We start from the raw sequence: 24,931 nt of genomic DNA on the forward strand, positions 1-24,931 counted from the left end.
CCCTCTTGCGTGTGCACTCTCTCTCTCTAATAAATAAATAAATCTTAAAAAAAAAAAAAAAAAAAGAAGAAATGTTCTGTACCTTGAAGAGAGATTTGGGGTATATAGGTGGATGCATTCATCACCTTTGTGAAATATACTTAGGATTTGTGCATTTTACTAAACACTGAATTCTGGTTAATGATATTCATGCTTAAGTGTTGAAGTCAAGTGTGCTACTATCTGAAACACCTAAAAAACAAGATGGGTTGATGATGCTCAAAGAAACGGAGAGATGTACGATAAAGCAAGTGTAGAAAACAGAAAACATCAAAAAAATACAGATAATTATAGACTCTAGATGGTGGGTACATGGGTATCCACTGTAAAATTCTTTTTTCTTTTTTTTTTTTTAATTTAAAGTAGGCTCCACACCCAACTCCATGTCATGAACTCAGGAACTCACAACCCTGAGATTAAGAGTCACATGCTCGTGCTCGCTTCGGCAGCACATATACTAAAAAAAGAGTCACATGCTCTACTGACTGAGCCAGTCGGGTACCCCTCGCTGTACAATTCTTTACGCATTTATGTAATAAAATGATGGGGAAAAAATTGGTGCTCTCCAAGCTTCTGTCACCCCTGCTTTGCTCCCTCTCCCAAATTTTATTTACGTGCCAGGGAGAGGTCTAAGCCGTAGACCCATCTCTCTGATTGGTTCCTGGACACCTGCAGGAACTGAAGTTAATATGCTAGATTGAAGTTAATATGCTAATCTGAAGTTAATATGCTAGACTGCTCAAGTAGGAAACCCAGGAGTCATTTTGGATCCCGTCTTCTTCCTGGTCTTCATCTTCTACCTCATGAGCTATTCTCCACTCCCCAACTTCTCCCCCATTTTCACCAGCTCTTACAAGGACGAATCCAACACTAACTCCCCATGAGCCAGACTGAAAATCTGACTGCGTTTCTCCCCTGTTAGAAATTCAACAGTTCCCCATTCACTTCAAGGGTAAATTCCAAACACGCCAACTCAAGTCCCTTTATGGTCAACAGCTGAATCTACCTTTACAGGGTCATCCTCTGCTGCTGAGTAATATCAGACATCTTCCAGGTCCCTGCAGTGGGTTCTATAGTAGCCCCCAAATATAGATACAAACATTCAGGTCTTAACCTCAGTCCCTTATGTGACCTTATTTGGAAAGAGGGTATTTGCAGATGTCATTAACTTGAAGATAACTGACTGCATCCTAAGTCTGACGATATATCCTTATGGGAGACAGAAGGAGAGAGGACACAGATGCACAGAAGGCCCTATGAAAAGAGATTGGAAGAGACTGGAAGAAGCAAGCAAGAATTCTCTCCCTATAATCTCAGTAAGGAACACTGCCTTGCCAACACCTTGATTTGGAATTCTGGTCTCCAGACTGGAAGAAAATAAATTTCTGTTGTTTTAAGCCACTAAATTTGTGGTAACTTTTTTTGGGGGCACCCCTGTGAAATTAATACAGTCCCCAGACACGTGACACTGTTTTCCCCCTCTGAACCTTTGCACATGCTGTTCCTAGATCTAGAACACCCTCCTCACCCCTTGTCCACCCTATGAAATCCTATTTAGCCTTTGAATCCATCTCTGCTGCCCCCTTCTCCCAGGAAATTCCTCATCTCCTGAATACATAAAACACTTTTGTAAACGTCTGCAAAATGAGAAAAAGATGAATACTTTAACTTTCTAAATGTCAGAAAAGTGAAGAGAAAATTAAATGGGGAACTACAAATGCTCAATGTATATATCCATTTAAAATGTAATCAAAGAGAATATATATATATATATACATGTATATATATATATATATATATATATGGAATTTCTTCTACCAAATCTGCAAGGTTTAAAAAAAAAATACTCAAAGTTGTCAGGGAACAGGCAACCTCAGAAACTTTTGGAGGCTATGGGGAGACCCAGCTGGCTCAGTCAGTAGAGCATGCAACTCTTGAACTCAGGATTGTGAGTTTGAGCCCCATGTTGGGTGTAGAGATTACTTAAAATAAAACCTTAAAAAAAAACAAAACCCGGGACGCCTGGGTGGCTCAGTTGGTTAAGCAGCTGCCTTCAGCTCAGGTCATGATCCCAGCGTCCTGGGATCGAGTCCCACATCGGGCTCCTTGCTCCGCAGGGAGCCTGCTTCTCCCTCTGACTCTGCCTGCCTCTCTGTCTGCCTGTGCTCGCTCTCGCTCGCTGTCTCTCTGACAAATTAAAAAAAAAAAAAAAAAAAAACACCTCTTGGAGGGTATGACACAACTTGTCTGAAGTCAGTTTGGTAACTGGTTTTGAAAGCTTTAATAGTTTGCACAGCTTTTAACCCAGCATAAGACAAGACTATGTCCTAAGAAATAATTAGAAATGTACCTAGGGGCACCTGGGTGGCTCAGTCGGTTAAGCATCTGCCTTCAGCTCAGGTCATGATCTCAGGGTTCTGGGATCAAGCCGTGTGTTGGGCTCCCTGCTCAGCAGGGAGTCTGCTTCTCCCTCTTACTCTCCCTCTGTGCTGTCTCTCCCTCAAATAAATAAATTGAATCTTAACAGAAAAGAAGTGCATCTAAAAAATAAGGCTACAAGGTTATTAATCACAGGGCTATCTATGATTATAAAATATTAAAAGCAAACTAAATGATTATACAGAATTCATTGAGTAAAGTATAGTATTTCTCCAAGATGGACTACTATGTAGCCATTAAAACTATATGGATGGTCAGGGCGCCTGGGTGGCTCAGTGGGTTAAAGCCTCTGCCTTCAGCTCAGGTCATGATCTCAGGGTCCTGGGATCAAGCCCCACATGGGGCTCTTTGCTCAGCGGGAAGCCTGCTTCCCCTCCCCCTCTCCTGCCTGCCTTTCTGCCTACTTGTGATCTCTGTCTGTCAAATAAATAAAATCTTAAAAAAAAACCCAAATTATATGGATGGTGTATATCATGAACTGAAAAAGGAAGTAATAGTGTGTACAGTATGATACTATGTTTGAAAAAATAAAAGTGTATGTGCACAGAATAAATGCAAGGCAGCAGCACAAAAATAATCATAAAGCAATCAGGTTCTAAGATTTTGGGAGAAATTAATACATGATCGCTGCTCTCTAGGATGCTGGCACATACTGCTTGTCTCCTACCCAACATTGATCTTTCCTTCATCCCTCCCTACCTACGCTGGTTTTATTTGAGGGGACAAAGGACCCAGTCCCAGGCAAGATGCTCACTTTTTTTGACTCTCACAAATAGGAGTAGCCACTGGCCCATGAGACCCAAGAACAGCATGATGGAGCCTCTGGCAAGGCCCCTGCTCTGATGATTAAAAAGGGACTTCTTGGGGCGCCTGGGTGGCTCAGTGGGTTAAGCCGCTGCCTTTGGCTCAGGTCATGATCTCAGAGTCCTGGGATCGAGTCCCGCATCGGGCTCTCTGCTCAGCAGGGAGCCTGCTTCCTCCTCTCTCTCTCTGCCTGCCTCTCTGCCTACTTGGGATCTCTCTCTGTCAAATAAATAAATAAAATCTTAAAAAAAAAAAAAAGGGACTTCTTGCCCTGAACTCAAGTGTGATGACTGGAGCTATAGCAGCCATACTGCTGCCTGAGGAAACGACCAAGAAAGAACACGAACGTTCCCTTGATGCTGAAAAGCGACTGACCTGCAACAGGAAGAGCCCATCTCATTTTTTATTGAAGGGAAAAATATAAGCCCTTAAATGTTGGGTTTTCTGCCGCTTAAAATAAACACATTCCTGAGTGACACCCTCACAGCCCAGCAGAGGAAGGTTGTCTGGTGGGCAAGAGGATATCCTCGGTGCCATGACAGAAGGACCTCACAAGTGAAGCAGAAAGGAGGGAGGAGGCAACAGTGTGGGAGAGGGACGGGCTGGAAGGGTTGGATGGTACTCACAGGGAGATGGTTTATTACTGTGGCTCCGAGCGAGACCCTGAGGTCCCTCAGCTAAGGCTCCAATGCAGGCTCTGTCCCTAATCTCTCTGTGCTCCGAAGAGTGCCTGGCAGGGCAGCCACCTCTGAACAGATATTGGTTAACCCAGTGAATGTGAAAGAGGATGACGAAGGGGCCAAGTGCCCGGGGCTGCTTTGAGGATTATCTGGAATAACGCACACGAAGCACTTAGCACGTAGTAAGCACCCTATCAATCTTAGTGGCTATTATTAATATTATTAATTGAATCTTGAAGGATGCGTGGGTGCTTGCCAGGCGGATGGGGATAGGAGCAGAGTTCTAGGCAACGGGAAGAGGCTTGGCAAAGGCACAAAATGTAAAACAGCAGGGCCCCTCAAGGGGACTATAAATAGCCTAGCACGGCTAGAACACTGAGTGAGCAAGAGGGTAGGGAGGCAGAAAATACAGGAGAAGTGAGCACAGACCAGCACACCAAGGGCCTCGTGAACCAAGCTGAGAGTTAGGCAGGACCCAGTGGGACCATTCCCTAACGTGGGGTCTTGCCAGACATATAATTGCCATATAATCACTAACTTTACATAATTCTGCCCGATGCCTGTGTTCCTGTCTTGCATTACAAGGCAGACAGAATCTTGGGACCCCCCCCCCCCCACCTTACCTCCTAGAGCTCCTAGGAGTCATCTAGATTGGGAACGCATGTGAATATAGAGTTACCTATTCCAAACATGTAACAGAGCCTGGGCCAGATGGCAGGACGGAAGCCAACTGGCGACAGACCGCAGAGACCTCAGACATGTTCCTTTTGGGGCAAGGTGGAGAGCTAGCCTGTTGGGGGTCGGTTCAAACCCAAATGACCAGCCTTCATTTCTACCATCCCAAGCTCTGGTTGGTGCAGGCAGGGAGGAAGGGTTGCCCTGCCAGCTGAAGGCACACAGGCATCTAGCTGTTTACAACCTTCCCCTGAAGCTGCCCAGCACTTATGATGGACACAGTCACATCCAACCTCCAAAATAGAGGCTGAGGGCAGTTTGGGGGGATCTTTCCAACCTCTTCTTGGCCACTCGAAGAACCTGTGGGCCCACAAGCGGAAGAAAAAATGGATGCCAAACTCTGGTGAGGAAAGAGATCCATTTGGAGGAGGGCCTGAGCGTCCCTTGATGGGAAGCAAGACAGGGAGAGAAGGAAGAAGCTGCTCCCAGTGAGGGAAACAGAGCTGCAAAGAATGGGGTTAAGAACTGCGTCCTGTTTGGGCCACTGCCCAGGACAGACTGGCGGGGCGGGAGCTAAGGTCCCGGGGCTCTCTTGCATGGATGGCGTCGGGTCACTAACTCCCAGAAAATGATTCTGCTCCCTGCTCAGACCTCCCTCAGATGCCAGGTGCTGGGCTGAGGCCTGCAGGGACCCTGTTAGACACAGTGTGAGCCCCTCCCCAGGAGATGCACAGATCTGCTCACTTCCCCCCCAAGATCCTCTAACTCCCCCAGATTGCTCTTCCAGCTAAGCTGTGGGTCTTCCCCACATTCTCGGGCACTCACGGCTATGAAACTCAGCCTCCCCCCCAATGTGGGGGAATCGCAGACCCCACGGCCAACGCGTAGTCTAGGGTCTTCTTGCCCATGCCAGACAGGGGCTGCCACAGAACCAGAAGGACTGTGTTTCATTCCTCATCTTTGAGGTAACAACGGGGATAACAATGCCCATGTCACAAACTGGTTGTAAGCTGACATTAAATAACATAATTAGCTTAAAGAACTCGGACAGTGTCTGGAGAGAACAGGCATCTGGAGAGGTCAGCTGAGGGAGGAGGAAAGTGCGCTGGACACCTTCAGGGCCCCGTGACCCCAGTGGATCCAGGAGATACCCCCGGGAGTCCCTCGGTGGTAGCATGGCACTAAGGTGAGGCGCCCCTGTACCAACCTCTTTGCAGACGCCTCCTTCTCTGTAGCCCCTGTTCAAAGCCGACAGGAGGGAGGCTGGGGAGCCGGGATAGTACAGTGGTCCAGGGACTGTGCTTTGAGTCAGATTCTGGTTATAATCCCAGTATTACTGCTTAACAGCCATGTGATCTTAGGCAAGCTACTTAATCTTCCAGAGCCTCGGTTTCCTCACCTATAAACAGGGAAAACTCGTAATGTCTATACCTCATGAGTTTTCCATAGGGTCCCAATGAGAAGATATATTACTGTGAGGCACCGGGCCCAGCAGAAATGCTAAATAAACAGTAACTGTCCTTACCACCTTGGTCCTCTTCCTGTGTGGTGAGTGCCCTCAGCTATCTCCTAGTCCTTGCCCAAAAAACAAAAAACAGAACGAGGGCTATGGAAACAGACCTCGGGCTAGGCTCCCATGGGCTGGCCCAATTTTTCCTCCAACAGCCTATTTCTGGAAGGTCGGCTTCGAGCAAGGCCTCACAGGCCATCTGAACAGTTCAAATCTTCAACTTTAAGACACCAGTTCCAAACTTCCCTGCACACTGGCATCCCCTGGAAAGTTTGGAAGCTACTATCTGGCTCCTGCTCCAGAGATCTATACTAAATTGGGGGTGGGGGGGCGGGAGGCTGGGCATCAGGGCTGTCATAAGCTCCCCAGGTGATTCTAACATATTGTAAGGCTGAGAACCACCCGATTAAGACAAGGACCCTGTACCGAAAGAAACCGAACTCTGAAACAGCCCTGGGAAGCCATCAGCCACGTGGCATGAGAAGGGTAGGAAAGGGTACTTGCAAGAGGTGGGGTTTGAATTAAGTCATGAAGGACTGGGAGGTCTACCTGGGAAGAGGAGGAGGAGGAAGGCATAAAGGGATTGTACACCGGGTGTAGGCTGAAGGGGCAGCCCCTGTCCCATTCACTCATAGCCCGCAGCAGCCACCTGGACCACAGCGTAGGCTCCTCACACTTCACAGAAGTCACTAACCCAGCGAAGGGCAGAGGTGATGGGACAGCTGGTTCCTGGAGGTGCCTCAGGAGAGCTGGAGTTGGAGCACTCGGTTCTGGCTTGGCCTCGCTGCTAGGAACAGACTCCCTGTCCCCGTGGGGGTGCAGCTGGGCCTCTCTGGTTACCACAGAGATTCAATCAGACCCTCTACCTCCAGACTTCCTGGGGGAGGGAGGCAGAAACAGGGTCCACCTGGAGAAGCCAGGGTCCCAAAGCCTGGGACAAAGGAATCCTAGGTCGTGGGGTTCAGTGGCAGGTGAGGGGGCAGGGGCCCACCGACAGCCCTGGGCAGAGAAGAGAGGGTAGTTTCAGCAGTGTCCAGACTCAGAGAGATCGAAGAGAAACGCTATTATCTGCACCGTGTTTTAGAGTGTACGAACAACCCTGCAGCTGAGCTCTCACAATACGCGGGTGTTGTCAGCGTGGATATTACTCCCCCATTTTACACAGGGGAAAGCTGAGGCTCAAGAGGTTCTGAGTCTTATACAGGGCTATCTGGCCAATAATAAACTGACCCACAGATTGAAGACTTTGAACCAAGTCTCAGGCACAAGGGCCTAGAATTTCTAATTGCTCTATAGAAAAAGCAGTTATATGCCCACTGAACATACAGGAATGCTGGTGCAGAATGGTTAGATGGCTTTGCCATCGTGGAGGAAACCTCTCTGTGTAAATGAGCCACAGTCATTCAACAAACATCTCCTGCGTTATTATGTGCCAGATGTAGTAAAGGAATGGACCCCAAGCAGGACTGGGCATCCCCCCCATTCCTGCTACCACTAGTCGGTGGCTTACAATGAGTCAAGCCCAGGACCAGAAGTCAGACAAATCTGGGTTCTGGGCCCAGCTCTTCTGTACTTGCAGCAAGTTGCTCTTTCTTTCCGAGCCTCCATGTTCTCGTTGTGAAATGGGATGACACGGCTGCCCTGTGCATTCCATGTGGCTGCTCCTAAGAGCATTATCAGAGGCCAAACAAGAAAAGTATTTCACAAACCGCACAGCATTCAATCAATCAGACAAAAAACATTCCCCTAGAAAGTCAAATTCCGGGGCGCCTGGGTGTCTCAGTGGGTTAAAGCCTCTGCCTTCGGCTCCGGTCATGATCCCAGGGTCCTGGGATCGAGCCCCACGTCGGGCTCTCTGCTCAGCGGGGAGCCTGCTTCCTCCGTCTCTCTCTCCGCCTGCCTCTCTGCCTACTTGTGATCTCTGTCTGTTAAATAAATAAATTTTAAAAAAAAGAAAGAAAGAAAGTCAAATACCCATTCATTTGGCCTTTGGTCTATTCCGGCTCCCTCCACTAGGTGGCAGGAGTCTGGAGCGCATTCACCAAGCAGATTCTGGGTAACCGGCAATAGGCAGATCCCATTCACTGAAACTCCTCCCCTAACAACCAATTCAATTACTTAGGGTCTGGGGTGGGGGGGCCAGGCGGTCCCTGAGACAAATCCTTCAGGAATTCTAACCCTTATTAGAGTTAACAGCTTTAACTTGTCTCTAGTTTCGCCTCTGAACTGCCACAGATTGATGACGAATAATGATCCTGGACTGATCTAAGGCTCTGCTCTTCCTCCCCTCTGCCCGCATGCTGGTGGCAAATGCTACTTGGCCCCAAAAAGGCAGAAGGGGGAATGGACAGGAGGCAGTGAAGAGGGAGAATCAAAGGACCATTACTGACAATGACTTTCAAATCGAGTCCCACTTATCACCCGCTTGGAATGGCCTCCTCAGAGACCCCAGTCCCATATATGGTTTCATGAGTCCCTAGCGTATTTATGAAAAATTAAATGACTCTCAATCTAGTGCTGAGAAGTAGGAAGGGACAGTTCAGGAGACAGATAAATAACATAAGGTCCAGAGGGCTCAGTAAGACCCCAAGAGCAAACTTGTACTTTGGTGGCGGCCGGGATCAGAATCCATGAGCGCGGGCCCCCACACCGCAGGTTCCCTTCCATCCCAGGGCCGTGTGGCCTCCCCGCTCCCACCCTTCTCTGCAGATGTCAGCCGAGATATTCCCAGCTTGCACACGCATGCACGCCTTCACACGTACCTCCACACAAACACCCCACATCTCTGTCCACGGCTGCCAGGAAGCCACACTCGCTGGCATTCAGCTCAAGCTGCTGGCTCTCCGCAGACCTTCCCTCGACCTTAAAAATCATTCTATTCTTGTTTATTATTTTTAGGGTGCCTCAAAATTCATGCCCCTTTCTGTCTGCCCCCTCAGGTCCAGAGCATTGGTGGTTTTCCTGTTCCAGTTTCCTATGATCATCCACTGAGAGGAGATGAGAGGACCTCCCGAGGTCAATGGCCTCTTTCTGACCCACCAAATCACCCTTCCTCTGGAGCTCTACCAAGCCAGGTGAGGGCTGAGCCGGGGAAGGGCACTGCAGTTCAGCCAGCCAGCTTGTTTCTGCTCTTTGCCCACACACACAGAGGCACGCACAGGCACAAGCATGCACACACAGGTACAGACACATATCCCCATCAAGGCCCTGCTGCCTTCTGACTCTCTGCTCTGGTCACCCATCATGCAAAATCCTCCATTCCCCTCCTCCTGCCGCAGTGACCTTGGAGGCCACAGGTTCAGACGGGGCAGCCTCTGTCTGCTGGGTCCCTGGGCGACTACATGCAGCAGAGGCCCCTTCTGACCAGCAAGGCTCTGGTGTGAGCAAGCAGTGAGAAGTTAAGTTGTGGAGATTCCAGGGACCGAGTTGGGTCTGCTGTATAACCTGCCGACCCTAGTAAGACCTCCAACTACTCCATGTAAGGTTGGCCGGCTGGCCCCAGTCTCAAAGAAGCTCCATATGCACGTCCCAGTGCCCAACAATCCCTTTCCCCTAACACAACCCATGCCAGGCTCATGGTGAACCACGGCCACCCTTCTCCTATTCAGGAGAGAACCAGGAACCCAGCACCCTCTATGTAGGGCAGAGGGGAAGGAAATCTGGAATGGCTTCAGGCAAGTGGGTTGGTTCTGGGAGCATCAATGGTAGAAGCCAGCACCAGAGGGCCAAGCCTTCCCACGGAATGGGTGACCCACCCACTCTCCCAGGACCAAGTCAGCGAGCCCATCCCTGACCAAGCAAGCCCCAAGGATGGCCTACTGCTGATGTGTGAAGTGAGCCCAAAAGGAGACAAGGCAATACCCAGAGTCAAAAGGTTGAAGAAACAACATGAATGAATCTTGAGGCCATGATGCTGAGTGGAATAAGCCAGCCACAAAAAGACAAATACTGTATGAGTCCACTTACATGAGATACTTAGCATAGTCAAATTCACAGAGGCAGGAAGTGGACAGGTGGTGGTCAGGGGCTGGGTCGGGGAGAAGGGGGAGTTGGTGTTTAAAGGGCACAGAGTTTCGGTTTTGCAAGATGACGAGTGTTCTGGGGATGGATGGCAGGGACGGCGGCACAGCAGTGCAAGTGTACTTAAAGCCTCTGAGCCGCATACTTAAAAATGATTACGATGGTAAATTTTGTTTTATGTATTTTGTCACAACTTAAAAATAGAATAAAACATACTTTTAAAAAAGCAGACAGGAAGGAGCAGAAGGAGCAGAACTGGAGACAGAAACTCTTTGGTGAGGATTAGCAGGGGGCATGGGGACTAAACTAGGCCTGGAGTCCACTTAATTTTCAAAGAAGGCTTTGGAGTCACTTTCGGAGTTACACAGTTAGGTTCCACGTCCACAGTTCATCTCTGTTTTGCTGCCAACTTCCTGGCACCAGACAAGCCTGGCTTTGCCCTAGACATCTGTCGGCTCCAATTCAATACTCCCTCTCCCATCAGGCAGCACCTGGGCACCCATTACAGTGTTCAGCGGACCCTAGCAATGACCTAGAGAACACACAGAATGACCCAGGGTCACAGCTGGAAATGCAACTCCTCCCCAGGCCACCACTTCCCCTGGCTCTGCCCCCACCACTCTGCCACCTCCCAAGTTCTTCACTCGAATCCACAGGGTTCCATCCTCCCACCTGGCTTCGAGAGATGCCACCCTTACCTTCCACAGTAAGGAAGTCTCCTCTGAGAATCAAGCTCAAGACCAGACATGGCCCAGGGGCTGACACAAGATTGGGGAGGGAAAGGAAAAAGAGATGATTGAACTTGGCTCTCATAACAAATGTGGCTGCAGACCACAGGACAGAGAGGACAAGCCAAGAGAGACAGGTGCCAGGGCCCACAGGGCCGGCCAGGTCGGCCTAGGTGTTCACACTGGATCGTCTGAGTGCAGGCAGACTGGTGGGACAGGGCCAGAGCAGCAACAACCAAGGTCAGTCACCTCTGATCCCAGGAGTGCTCCTGGAAATGTCCCTTCCACATCTGGGCATGTGAGCCTGAGAGGAGAGAAGGGGCACAATACCCACAAACACCAGAGCTTGGTTGCTGTCAGAGGCCACATCTCATACACAGGACCTCCAGGCAGGCAAGTGGACACATCTCAGTCTCCTAGGAGAATGAGAGCAAGATTCTGAATTGAGGTTAAGAGAAGGGGTTATAGGGTCTGGAGGCTTCCTGTGGGAGCCAGGAAAGGGCATAGTAGGCCATAGTGCTTTTATAGCACTGACTCTGGAGTTACACTATCTAAATTCAAATCTCAGTTGTTAGCTGTGTGACCTTGGGCAACTTGCTTAACCTCTCTGTGCTTGAGTGTCCTCCTTTATAAATAATGACGATAATAATAATACCACTATTTCACAGAGCTCTCTGACAGTTAAATGAATTAGTTAGCTCAAGTAAAGGCCTAAGAACAGTGCCTGGCATGAAGTAAGTAATGTTAGGGTGGTTATTATTGGTGATATTATTATTTATCCCCCAAAACCTGGCCCTTGGAAAGACACTTAGAGGTCACTGCCTGCTCCTCCTGGGACCACTGTCCACACTCAGCCCTAGATCCAAGCTCATTCCTGGGGGCCAGGACCCTTCAACAGGATCAGACAAGCAATCCAGGTGCACGGTGTGCAGCAGCAATGTTCCAGAGCACTACATGAGTGGTGGCAGAGCACACAGACTCCTGGGAACCACAAAGGCAGGAAGGAAAGAAAGAAGGGGCCCTCGTGCTCACTGGTACAGCTCTTCCTGGGCTCCCGCAAATGTACAGGCCGTAGCCATCAACACGCAGAAGCTCAGAAGTGCAGTCTGCAGCCTTTCCTCCCACTGTCGATATATTGGGGTGTGTGCACACACACATGCATACTTGTACACACGCCCTCCCCATGGTGGGCCACACAAGCTGACTCCCTATCATCTTTCCAGATGTTCTGGAGCTAGACTTCTGGGCTTTAGTTCCAGCTCTACCTCTTAACCAGCTGTGTGACCTTGGGCAAGTCACTTAACTTCTCTCTGTCTGTTTCAGGTTCAGAATAGAATAACAGCATCCAAACTTCCATGGCTTCTGTGAGGATGAATTGAGTAACTACATCTGAAGTACACTTAGAAGAGTCCTAGTACCACCCAAGTACTTACTCTTCGTTCTTGGTCTTCCCCTGGACCAGGTCACCAGACCCCTCTCTGCTGAGAATTCATCTGACAATCAGTCTTTACCCCTACAGGGTCCCAGTCAGAAATCCCAAGTCCCGTTAATGAACCCAGTCTGGGCTTTGTTAGTGCCCTCCCCTGGTATGACCTCAATGCTTCCTGGGTTCTTCTCTGTCCACAGGCAACACCCGCATCTCTCATTCGTCCTGTTCAGAAGCCAGAAACAGCTCCATTCAACCATGCTCCACACAGAACAGATGGTTTTCTCTGCAGAGAGACTGCCGCGGTTTCCCCAACAAGAGATGGACCGTGTGTATCATTACTAGACATCCTAAAAACTCCTGATTCTAGCGGGTTCTGGAACCTAAAAGAGCACTGGACACGAAGCTCAAAGACCAAGATTTAACTCTTTGGGCAAGTCACCTGAAACTCTCTGGGTCCCTGAGACCGCCCTCTGCAAAAATGGGGACAGCATGACCTACTAGATTAAGTCGTAAGGGGACGATAAAATTAGACAATATTTAGTGCAGTGCCTGGCACAGATCAGGTTCTTGATGTGGCTAGAATGTGGACATTTCCTCTCCCTTCCCACTACAGGCAAAATGTTGAGAGAAGAGATTCTGAACCAAGGTACTGTGCTGGTTTGGCCAAGCCATCTATGACCGTTAGCAAGATGAACTCTAGCAGGTGGTTTAGCAAAACAAACAAACAAACAAAAAAACACAAAACAGCCTGGTTGGGTTTTATTGTCTGGGATACAAAGCTGCCCTCTCTACTCGGCAACAGGTTACATCCTGGATCCCTTCCCTCCCCCAGGAGCTGGTTTACTTGCTCAAATCACCCAATGTTTCCAGAATGAGGCAGAAGGGCTAAGGGAGCTGCTGGCGTCTTCTGGTCACACACACCAGACCTGGTCACGGCTTTTGGAGCAGCTGCCCCATCCTGGCCACCTAGGCCGATGATGACACATCTCCCCGTGGAAGAGAAGTACAGACCCATGGACGGTGCCTGTCACATGAAGGCATTGCAAGGCAAGAAAACCACACCCAGCAACTAACTTGTCCTCCGCACTGGTTTGAAGCCTCGTGGTCACCATAGCAACAGGCTCCCGCTCCAGCCTGCCAGGCGGGGCTGATGCAATTCTCAGGCAGTGAGCAACTATGCCTGGGCTCACCCAGCTCTGTTCCCACTTGGAGGTGGGAGAGTTGGGGGGGGGGGTGGCGGACAAACACAGAGGAAGGAGGTGGCACATGCCCTACAGAAAACTCTGTTCTTCCCCCAGTTCTGTCCAAGGGATGGAAATAAGGGAGCTGGGCCCTGAAGCAAGCCATAGAGTCCCCTCTCGTATACCTAACGCCTAACAAATACGGTGTCATCTCAGTGGCTGCCAGTTCTAGAAGGTTCATCTCTAAGGCCTTAGGAGATCTGGAGGAGGGGCGACAGACAGCACCAAGGGCCTCTCCACCGCCATGCAGCCCCTTCCCTGCCTTCTGAGCCAGCACCCCACCAGGAAAAGCACCCCCGCCCCCCACTTTCCTCAGCCCACAGGCAACCCAGCAACACAGAATTCAACAAGTGATGCTTTACAGTTCCCTGCTCCATTGTGTTCTCTGCCTGTGTTCCACAAAAGTACCCCTAAGCCTGGAACTCCCCCGCAGCCAACATGTCCCCATGATACCACCGATCCCCAGTCTCCCAGCTCCTGATCCCACTCCACAAAAGTCTCATTCACTGGCTGGAGTCAGTGTGAGGCAACAAACCTACACAGAGGACATTCTGGCCAAGAGCCACCTGACCTCTTCAAGCACCCAGGTCCCCCAGCCTCATGGAATAAGAACTTGGAAAGGAGAGGGATCAAGTCACACATTCCCATTCCTACACACACACACACTCTCTCTCTCTCTCTCTCAAGAAACAGGGAAGGAAGCCATGTTAGGACCAGAGCTTGGCAACACTAATGGCCCTTTCTAGCCTCCCAGTGCCTACCCATGGATGCCGGGTTCTCCCTCCCAAGGCTGTTGTCCTGGTGAAGATGCCTCTAGTGCCAGGAATGTTTCCCTCCTGCAGGCTTCACTCCCTTCTCCATCCCAAGAGCCACTTCCCGCCCTACGGCCCCTCCTACCTGGCCCACACCAAGGCCATCCACCCAATCAGAAGCTGGGCTTTGGCACAAACAGGCCCTGCTCTGGGACCTCTCACCCCACACTGGGAAATGTGCCCGCGTGCAGGGAGAGGGAGGGAAAGCACGCTTCCACAGCACCCATGGGCTTCCAGGGGCCGGTCACACTGGGCCCTCCCAGTGGCCACCGTGACAGATGTGGGCAGTGCTTAAGTCCAGGGGCCACCTGGGAGAGGGTGTTCAGAGGATGTCCTGGTAATGTGTCCTGTAGGAGCCTCAGGACGACTGAGACCAGATGAACAGAGATGGTAAACGCTCAGAGCTACAGGTGGCTTGCCACATCTACAGATCCATGGAGTAGATTTGAGATGTCAGACATGAACATGTCCACGTATGGTCAACTAATTTGCAACGAGCGTGCCAAGACCATTTGACAGTTTTTCAACAAATGGTGGTAAGACAACTGGTATCTGCCTACAAAAGAATGAATGTGGGCCCTTAATTCATACTTTACTGCATATACAAAAATTAACTCCAAGTGGACTGAAGACTTTACATGTAAGCGCTGAAACTATAAACCTCTTAGAACATAAGGGTTAAAGCTCATGACCTTGGATTGGGTGAAGGACAACTAAAGCATGAAAAGAAAACGCAGATAAACTGAATGCCATCCAAATCAAAAGCTTTTATGGTTCAAAGGACAGTATCAAGATAGTGAAACGACAACCCATTAAAATGGGAGAAAATATCTGCAAATTGTATACCTGATAAGGGACTTGCGGCTAGAATATGTAAAGAAATCTCACAGCTCAACAAGAAGACACATAACCCAATTAAAAATAAGCAAAGGATCCAATGAGACATTTCTCCAATGAGAGGTGGCTCTCCTCCATTTCATTGACGGATAGCTGATATGTACCTACTATGCGCCAGGCACTGTGCCTGTGGATGGGGATGCAACATGGAGGAAAAGCAGACTCAGCCTCTGCCTTCATGAAGCTTCCATCCAGTGGGCAGGAAGAACATACTGTGTCTGGTGCCATAGTAAGTCCCTTAATTCTCACAATGAGGCCAACAGTCTGAAAGCTCCTGGCATGATACTTAGTACTGTCAGGAGTCCCGCTACTAGCACAGCCTTCCGGGCCTCCGTGGCCCAGTCTGCTGGCTTCCTGAGCCACAGCACTGGTCCCACCCTTCACCTTGCACTTAACACCTTCTGCTCTAGTACCTCGGACTGCCCCCGGACATTCCCAAACTCAGCACTGATTCTTGCGTCTGTGCCTCTGCACGTCTCCATCCCCACTTGCTTGCCTAAATGAGAGATTCAAACCCGGTTCAGCAGCACGTCCCCCCAGCAGCTCTCTCTGGCTCCCACTTAGAAGGAATCACTTCTGATGACACTCAGTATCATGTACTTGTTCAGGAGAGGAGACGGCCCTGAGGTTTGAATCTTGGCTCCACCACTTATTAGCCGTACGCTCTTGAGCTAGTTACCTAACCTCTCTGTGCCTTTGCTTCCTCAGGCCGGGAAGGCTGAATAACTTTCTCATGGCTATAGGACTCGTCAGTGGTGGAGCTGGGATATGAATACAGGCAGCCTGGTCCAGAACCAGGCCTTCCATCCAGCTCTAGCTTCTTTTCTTTTTTATTTAAGATTTTATTTATTTGTCAGAGAGAGTGCTCATGCACAAGCAGGGGGAGTGGCAGACAGAGGAAGAAGCAGGCTCCCCGCTGAGCAGGGAACCCAACGTGGGGCTCGATCCCAGGACCCGAGAATCATGACCTGAGCCGATGGCAGACGCTTAATGACTGAGACACCCAGGCGTCCTGACCTCCGATTTCTTTTAACTGAGTGTCTTGACCTCTTCCCAACATAACCATTGTGTCCAGAGATATTAGCCAAGAATTAGATATCGGACCCTGACACACAATTGGCCTCGGAAGCAATAATAAGAGATGCAAACAATTAATTCACTTTATCCTCACACCACCCCATGAGGTAGGTACTACTAATACCCCCATCTTCCAAATAAGGAAAATGAGGCACAGAGAGGTCACATATATTATCCAAGGTCACATAGCTGCTGAGCGGTCAAGCTTGGAACCCAGACAGTCTGGTCCCAGACACTACCCTCTCTCTTGCTGCCAGACTAAAACCATAATGCTACAGTGCACACTTGTCTAACATTCCCGGGATCTGGTCTCTCAGGCCACGGCCCAGGAGATGTGCTACAAGGGCGAGGCCATGGGTAGAAGCTGCCCCGTAGGAGCGGGGAGATGCCAGCAGTCATGACAGATGGCACAGTGTTCCCATGCCAGTGGGTGCATGCGCAGACAGCCTTGGCAAGAACAGCGGAGCCGTGACCTGTGCCCACCTGCTGGGCACAGACCCCCAGGGCCATCAAGCCAGACATACGAGGGGGCACTCTGAACCACTGCTAATTGACCCATTGTTGCAGGATGCAATCAGTTTGGCAGGTCACCTTTTGGAATGGATTAAAAATGAGCATGTCACAGACTAAGAGTAGGTATTTCTTCGTGAAGCTTGTTTCAGTTATACATGTGTGTGTGTGTATATATATATATATATATATATATATATATATATATATGAAACTATATATATATATATAGTTTGTGTGTGTGTGTGTGTGTGTGTGTGTGTGTGCTGTGTTGCAGTGTAAAATGATTTTCCTGCTACGGATTTTGTCCAAAAACATAGGAGTACCATTATTACTACTAAATAAGTTGTAGCTTATTCACAGAATGGGATTCTATGCAGCTTTGACAATGAATACTCTAGAGCTGTACACGAGAACAAAGACGAATCTCAAAAACACAATTTTAAGCAGAAAAAGGCAAGCCACAAAAAAATACTTATACGATGATTCTATTTACATAAATTGCTGGCAAACCTGCACAGTTATGTTATTTAGGAATACATTCCTATGTGCTAAAACTCTGAAGAAAAGGAGGGTGAGCACAAGATTCAGGACGGTGTTACCTCTGTCTGCACTGCGGGCGGGGCGGGGGGGCGTGAAAATGAGTGTGATGGGATGAATTGTGTCCCCCCCTAAAGAGATGTTGGGAGTCTTAACCCCCAAGACCTCAGAATGTGACTCATTTGGAAATACGGTCCTTACAGAGGTAATCGAGTTAAAATGAGGTCCTTACGGTGGGCCCCAATCCAACATGACTATTTTCTTTATACAAAGGGGAAACTTGGATGCAGAGACATGGGGAGAAGGCCATGTGAAGAGGGCAGGCAGAGGTCAATCTGGGTGATGGATCTATAAAGCACACAACATCAAGGATTGCCAGTCACCCAGCAGAAGCTGGGAGGGAGGCACAGGACAGATTCTCCCATGGAAGGAATCAATAGCAGCTGGCACCTTGACGTTGGACTTCTGGTCTCCTGAAGTGTGATCCAACACATCTCTATTGTTTAAACACCCGTCAGTGGAGTTTGTATTAGCAAATGAACTCAGTGAGGCCTACATCAGCTTCTCAGGCCTGGCAAAGGTCTCCTTAAGCTTCATGGAGGACAAATGGATACTTGTCTTGGAAGTCCTTATTAAGCCAAACCCAGACGCTTTATATTCTCTTTCGGATGTATGTTATATATTTCAGATAGAAAATAGAAATCAAAATCATGCAGGCATGGTCCAACCATTCCATTTTATACTTCAGGGCACTGAGAACCTGCTAAGGTCACAGAGCCAGGGAGCAGCCAGGCCTGGAGAAGAGCTTGCCTCCCAGTTCAGTGAAGGCCATTGTCATAGGCACAGCCCCAAGTCACCCAGAGAAGGCTGAATTCTACTGAGAGTACAGGGAACCTGGAACTTGCAGGAAATGAGAAGGAAACCTTCACACTTTTGTGCCACAGACCCGTGGCCGTCTAATGAATTGCATAGACCCTTTTCTGAAAAATGTTTTTAAATGCATAAAGGATGTAGGACTACCAGGGAAATCAGTTACTCTGACATGCTATGCTAGCCACAGGGACTCTGGTGAGGCCAAGAGAATGAACTGATCACCGCCCATGCACACTGAGACTCAATATAAGTCAGTGATGGTTATTGTCAATATTAGGAACTACTTCCATGTCCTTGGGCCTGGGTCAATGATGCTGAGGACAGAGACTGGGGACCCACACCTGGGTGCTTGGGGACCACCATAGGGCCTGGATTCGGTCAAAGGAGGAGGGATGCTACCCCTGAATGCAGGCCCCTGTGAGTGTTGTTCCCCCCAGGGAGGCAGGTGCTGTCCGGAGAGAATAGGCCCCTTAGGACTGAGAGCGGAGGGACCCATAGCAGGCCCTACCTGGAGCCAGAGAGGCTGGCCATATAGTAAAGCACGAACACTACCAGGAGCAGAGCCATAAGGGCCTGTGTTCAAAGGGCCTGTGGTCTCGTCTATTGCAAAAGGGCAGAAAGTGACACAACAGATGCACCTATGGGGCCGGGCATCTCCATGCATTACGTAACCGAATGTCATCAATGTTAGCACCGTAGGTATGAACCACACCGTGAATTCACAGGTGAGGGGATCCAAGGCTAAAAGATGGAACTACGTCCCAGAACCCACACCTGAGGCTCTTGGGTTCTACAGAGACCTGGGTTCTATCATGGACAACATGGACAACAATCACCCCTTACTCTAGTATAAATAAAACAGGATGATGGACACGTGTCATCACTCTTCACTGCCTCAGCTATTTTTCCAGCGACCTCACATCATACACGGGGTGGGTTTTATAACTCTCACTCTGTAGATGGGGAAAGATTCAGAGAGAATGATCTTCCTGGACACAGCCTAGTGTCTTGGAGTATGTTCCTCCAGGTCCATTCTCCTTGCTTCTGCACTCTGGTTGCTCCAGAGAAATCAGAGGAAGGGAGAGTAGGAGGGAGTATTTCTCCGCCACCACCTCCCCCGCCGGCCCTCCCTGTGGGCCACCCAGGCTGTGTGCTTCCCCTGAAGGCTGTAGCTCCTGCCAAGTCTCACAGGTGGCCTCTGTGCCTCCAGGTGTGGGAACCAGACCCTCCCCTCACCCTGCTCACATTTTGCTCATAGTCCCATTTAAGCTCTCCCCAAACTCCCCAGCCTGAATGAACCACCTGTTTCCTGCTGGACCCTGATGAACGTGGAGGTAACTGGAGACACGGAGAAAAGGAAGAAGATGGCAGAGAACTGGAAGGAGTGAGTAACAGAGACAACAGACAAAGCTTGTGGTCTCAGATTTCTCTTTGAATTAATTGGAGTTAACCTTCGGAAAATGAGGAAGGACCACAACACTGAGAAACTGGGCCTGGGGGAGGCACGTGGTGGAAGAAGAGGCGGTGGAGACTTGGATGCGGGCTTCTGGCCAAATGGAGCCGCTAATGCTCCCTATGTGAGCATTCTGGAAACTGGCCTCTAGTCACAAGCTGGGATAGGGGCTGGGGCAGAAAAGCTGGGATAGCAGCAGGCACCTCCACACTGTGCCCCTAGGATGGGCTGAGGTGAGGGTGGGTGGGCACATGATGGCCTGGAAAGGAAGCTGCAGGCCTCTCCAGTCCTTGCCCTGGCTGAAGGAGCCAGCTGGAGAAGGGGAGCTGCTAGATCCTCTTTCCTGGGCACAAATATCCAGGGTTGGTGCTTATATGTGGGGCTCTGAGGGGCTTCTGTCATGCCCTGGTCCCCAGCCTCACCTCTGCCAGGAGCACGCAGGTGGGCTGGGTGCCCAGACCCAAGACAACAGAGAAGAGCAAAGAGGAAAGCTCTTCTCAGGGGTTAGGACAGTGGAACATGGCTTTTCTCCCCTCTATTTCTAGGCATTTTTCTCGTCTTCTATAATGGCATGCATTCCTTTTATAAAAGAGAAAAAAATTCTATCCTGGAGAATCATGAAGATTTTCAAGGAAAAGGAAGATATCACATTGTGACACAATTATGTGTGAATTAATAAATCTGAAAAGGACCTGGAATTTGGATTTACAGGCATGGACCTCAGACATGCCTGGAGCCTGGGCCAGTTAGGGACGCTCACTTTCTACCACCTCTCAGCAAAGATGGATCAGTGTATCTTGTACCTGGTGACAGGCTGGCATGTGGCCAGTCTCTACAACATTCAGGGGGGTAGTGGGCAGGTGGGTAGGGACCCTAGCATGCGCTCCTCACACCTGCCCGAAACCCTCTTTCCATCCAGGGATCTCCAGGGAAACCATGAAGTCACACCTCCCTCTGGGAGCAGGCTGTGTTATCAGCTGCTCTGTGAAACCATCCCTGGAGGTTTCCATGTCCTTGACCTCAAAGAAACTTTACATCTTTAGCAGTGGCTGTTGGTAGGCAAGATGTAGCCTCGTGTCCTGTTAAAGAGCAAGAACACTGGGGCCCCACTCTACGGGTTCATATCCCAGCGCATCCCTTAACTAGCTATGTGACACTGAGCAAGTTACTTGCCTAATTTGTGCACCTGCGTTCTCATCAAGGGTCTTCTCCATGGGACTCTTATCAAGAAGAGAATTTATAGACACAAATTGCTTAGAACATTGCTTAGGACATTTGCCAAGTGCCAGGTAAATGCTAGCTGCTCCCACCGCCATTTGCCCATGAATCACATCATTATTTTTTCCTGTCAAGTCTATAAAAACAGCCTCAATATTTCTGTGTCAAATCCACAGAAACTTCTCGTCCGCTTAGCCTCTAGGGGGTCAGCCAGGGGGTGGGCAATCAGGGGGTAGGAGGTCCTGAGGAGGGCTGCAGGCAGCCAAGGCTGCAGCCCCAGCCCTTCCGGAAGCTGCCCCTGCCTGGAGCTGAAACCTGGAGGCAAAAAGCCCAGGGGAAAACTCCGGAAGCAAGCACCATACTGAAGGAAACCCCTCCGGAAGTCCTAAAATATTTCCACAGCCCAGAGAGAAACTTTTAAAGTGAAAGCAGCCATAAGAATACTGACAGGAGAGCCAGGCTGGCCTCTCGGGGTCCTGGGCACGACCACAGGGCCCTGGGGCCCTGGCCCCGGTCACGAGGCCTCCTCCCCAGAGCTCACACAGATGGCTCCTGCCTCCCGGGGCTCCAAAGAGTGCCCCCATGCCTTCCCAGGGAGGGGCCCCATCCCTGCCCTCCTGGACTGAAGTTTCACTTCAGTCATTCTCAGCTCTATTTTTACTCAAAGGTGGCAAGAAACAATGAGTGTCTGAAGCAGGACAATGAAGTCACCTGATTCCAAGGCCAGGGACCACAGCTGACCTTTACTGGGAGCAGGGACAGGGAAGGGTTCTAGAAACCTCTCAGGGACTTCTCTCCAGGGCCAGAAGCTTAGGTCTAGAGCTCACTCCCCAGGCAATGACTTCCCAAGGAAGTGATATTCAGCATCATCCTCATCTAAAGGCCAATAAGTGCTCCTCTAGGCAAAGGAACATCCTATGCAGAAAATACCAAACTATGACCAGGCATGGTGTGTCTGAGGAACCATGAAGAATTCAGTTTGCCTGGAGGGTTGGGAGCATGGGAGGGAGCACGAGGAGGCAAGGCAGCAGGTGGGCTGCAGTGTCTGAAAGGATGTCATACTAAGGAGTTTAGATTTTATCCTGCAGAAAGGAGGGAAGTGGGAAGGCACTAAACTGGCAAGTGACTCAGTCAGATCCTCCAGAAGGGCTTGGAGGAGTCTAGGTCCTTCCTACCCAGGGCATCAGCAGAGGGCTTGCTAGAAATGCCAAGTGGGAGGGCGCCTGGGTGGCTCAGTCAGCTGAGCATCTCCCTTCGGCTCAGGTCGTGATCTCAGGGATCCTGGGATGGCAGTGGTGAGTCTGCTTCTTCCCCTCCCTCTCCCTAGGCTCCCTTGCTGGTGCACACACACACTCTCTCTCTATCAAATAAAAATACCTTCTAAAAAAATGCCAAATGGGAGGCCCTGCCCTAGACTTGCTGGATCAGAATGTGTATTTTCACAAGAAGTCCCCGCTGATTAATATGCCCAGAGCTGAGTGAGGCCCTGAGCTCTGGATGGGGCCAAGAGAGGGTCACTGACTCGGTCTCTCCAAAATTCTTTTCTGACTGCCCTCCTCAGGCCCAGCCCTGCTTCCTCCTTGCATCTCCCCTGCACCATGATTCTCTTAGACGGCCCTTGTACGATGGACCCAGACCCCCGCAGAACATTCCATTACTTCCTACCCTCTCTCCACCAATCACAAAGCCTTTCCAAGTTCCCACCTGTGTGAGGGCACAGCTTGGGGTGTGGAAAAGGGAGAAGCAGGCAGTGGTTAAGAGCCAGTCCCCAGACTACAGGGGGTGTGCAGAAGAGCTTTTCAAACACACAGTTCTCATTCAGAGGGCCCTGGCACTTGGGTTCTTCTAGTGAAGACTGCGGGCTGGGGCATCCACCCAGATCTAGGTTTACAGCCCAGCTCAGCCCTTTACAGGAAAGCTATTTAATGTCTCTAGAATCTTAAAGGAAAAAAAAAAAAGTTTCCTCATCTATAAAACTGGATAAAAATAGTTGGGACCGCCACAGGAGGCTGAAGATTAAATGGAACATTGTTTGCAAAGCGCTTAAGGACAGTGTCTGGCACTCCATGAACGGCAGCCTTTGTTATTTGTCTTCATGGTGCTAAGGAGTTTAGAGTCTGGCAGGAAAGAAATGACAACAGCCTGGAAACGCACACAGGTAAACACAAAACAATAGGTAAGAAAGCAGCACCCCCTCCCCATGATGCGGCCCAGAGCAGTCAGGATTCTGAGCTGGGGTCCTCACTGAGGCGAGGGCTATTGTCAGGCATGGGTGGGCGTGGGGGGGAGCCTTCCTGAAGGTGGTGGGTGCCCAGGTGAGGCTTGAGAGTGAGGGGAGTTCAGCAGAGCACAGAGGGTGGTTGCAGGAGGCCCACACTGCCCGGCATGGGGAAGGCTGAAGGCAGTTTGGAGCTCATGTGGAAATACAATGCCCCATGGAAGGTTTCTGGGCAAAGACGTGGCCAGTGCAAGTGGGTTTGTCATCACTAAGGCCACTTGGAAAGGGGGTGGTGTCAGAGAAGGGGTCTACTCAGGCGTCTGCTGAGAGGGCCTGGCTGTTGTGGCGGTGATCAGCCAGGACAGGGTGCTTGAGCCAGAAACTGCATTTGGACATCAGATGTGGCCCATCCTTCCTTTGTAGGGAGCAAGAGAGAGAACCTGCTCCTGCTTCCAGTCTCTAAAGGTTTTACACCCAAAGATGGCACATGGCACCCACAGAGACATCGGGGTAGGCACCATCCATGCCCAAAGGAGGAACGTTTAGTCAGGGGCACCATGGGGTTTGCAAAATGTTTGCCCACCTAAATCAGGGGGAAATGGTGCTTCCACATGGCTGAGTGGCACGCCAGCTGGTCCCTCATTAACCCTCTCAGTGATGTGCTAGAAAATTAACAGCCAAGGCATTCAGCTCCATTAACACCGAAGTTGGCCCTTCAGGGGGAAAGGGGGTGGGGAGGACACGGGTTTCGTCTAGACAGAGGCACTCAGAAAGGCAGATGCTTGAGCTTCTGCCATTCAGGGAGGGGGTGAACATCAGAGGCCTGGTGTGCCCCCCCGCCCCATGGGAGAAATCCCTAGCAGAGGCCAACCCCAATGGCGGCTCTCTCTTCTCGCCCTCCAGCACAAGGGTAATAACAACCTTCCATAGGTTTCACTGTGAGGATTAAATGAGATCATGAACTCGAGAACACTGGCTCAAGTGTGGTACCCATTAAATGTGCAATCAATTGCTCTGTTCTTTTTGTTTTTATTTGAAAAGTGGGCTCAAAAGAGAGAGAGAGAGGTCATGGGTGGCTTTTCGTCCAGCTAGAATCCGGTTACAGAAGGGTCTGACTTGGTTCACGGTCTGTAGTCAGTCTCCTAGGGATGGGAATTAAGAACCTTGGAGCTCTCCTCCCCAAACTATGGTCCCTAGACCTTCAGCAGCACTGGCATTACCTGGGAACTTGCTGGAATGCAGAGTCTTGGGCCTCAGACCTTCTGTGTCTTAACAAGACCCCCAGGTGATTCAAATATACAACAGAGTTTGAGACTCTGCTCTAATATATTTGTTCCTAGGAGAAAACTGTCTTTTTTCCTCTCCTCTCCCACCACAGGAAACAGGGGACCCCAGACTCTGGGTAGATAGAAGAAGAGAATGCCAACACAGAAGGGCCCTTTGATTAGCACCTGCTTGCTAGCCACACTGCATTAAAGCACACTCAAGCACATATTGAGAAAATTATTCCCTTCTTGATTCCTTTCAATCTCCCTGTTACTGAAGAAGAAAGACTCTGTTTGATGCTAGTATGTCTATAACATCTTTCTATCTTCTGTTCCTTTTTCTTTAAACAAGAACACAGGAGGCTTAGACCAAGATCTTTCCAAGGGCAACAGTGCATAATTTGAATTAATAATCTTGTTTAGTTGTTTTTTTTTTTTAAGATTTTATTTATTTATTTGTCAGAGAGCGAGCGAGAGCGAGCACAGGCAGACAGAGTGGAAGG

The 24,931-nt window shown here is 49.8% G+C and overlaps 1 protein-coding gene and 2 long non-coding RNA genes across 8 annotated transcripts in view; 1 reads left to right on the forward strand and 2 right to left on the reverse strand.

Annotated features, from left to right (window-relative positions):
• The window catches only part of LOC309851678, a 355,127-nt gene that overhangs the window by 272,985 nt on the left and 57,211 nt on the right, over window positions 1–24,931 (reverse strand). The window lies entirely within an intron of this gene.
• Window positions 1–24,931, reverse strand: part of ABR (ABR activator of RhoGEF and GTPase) — a 176,193-nt gene that overhangs the window by 98,068 nt on the left and 53,194 nt on the right. The gene's annotated exons all lie outside the window — the stretch shown is intronic.
• LOC309852127 lies at window positions 23,094–24,669 on the forward strand. The gene is made up of 3 exons (XR_014305083.1): window positions 23,094–23,260; window positions 23,587–23,673; window positions 24,542–24,669. It is a non-coding gene; the product is annotated as an uncharacterized lncRNA (long non-coding RNA).

The sequence above is a fragment of the Mustela nivalis genome (genome assembly GCF_964662115.1).
Source record: "Mustela nivalis genome assembly, chromosome: 17".
NCBI classification, from domain to species: Eukaryota; Metazoa; Chordata; class Mammalia; order Carnivora; family Mustelidae; genus Mustela; species Mustela nivalis.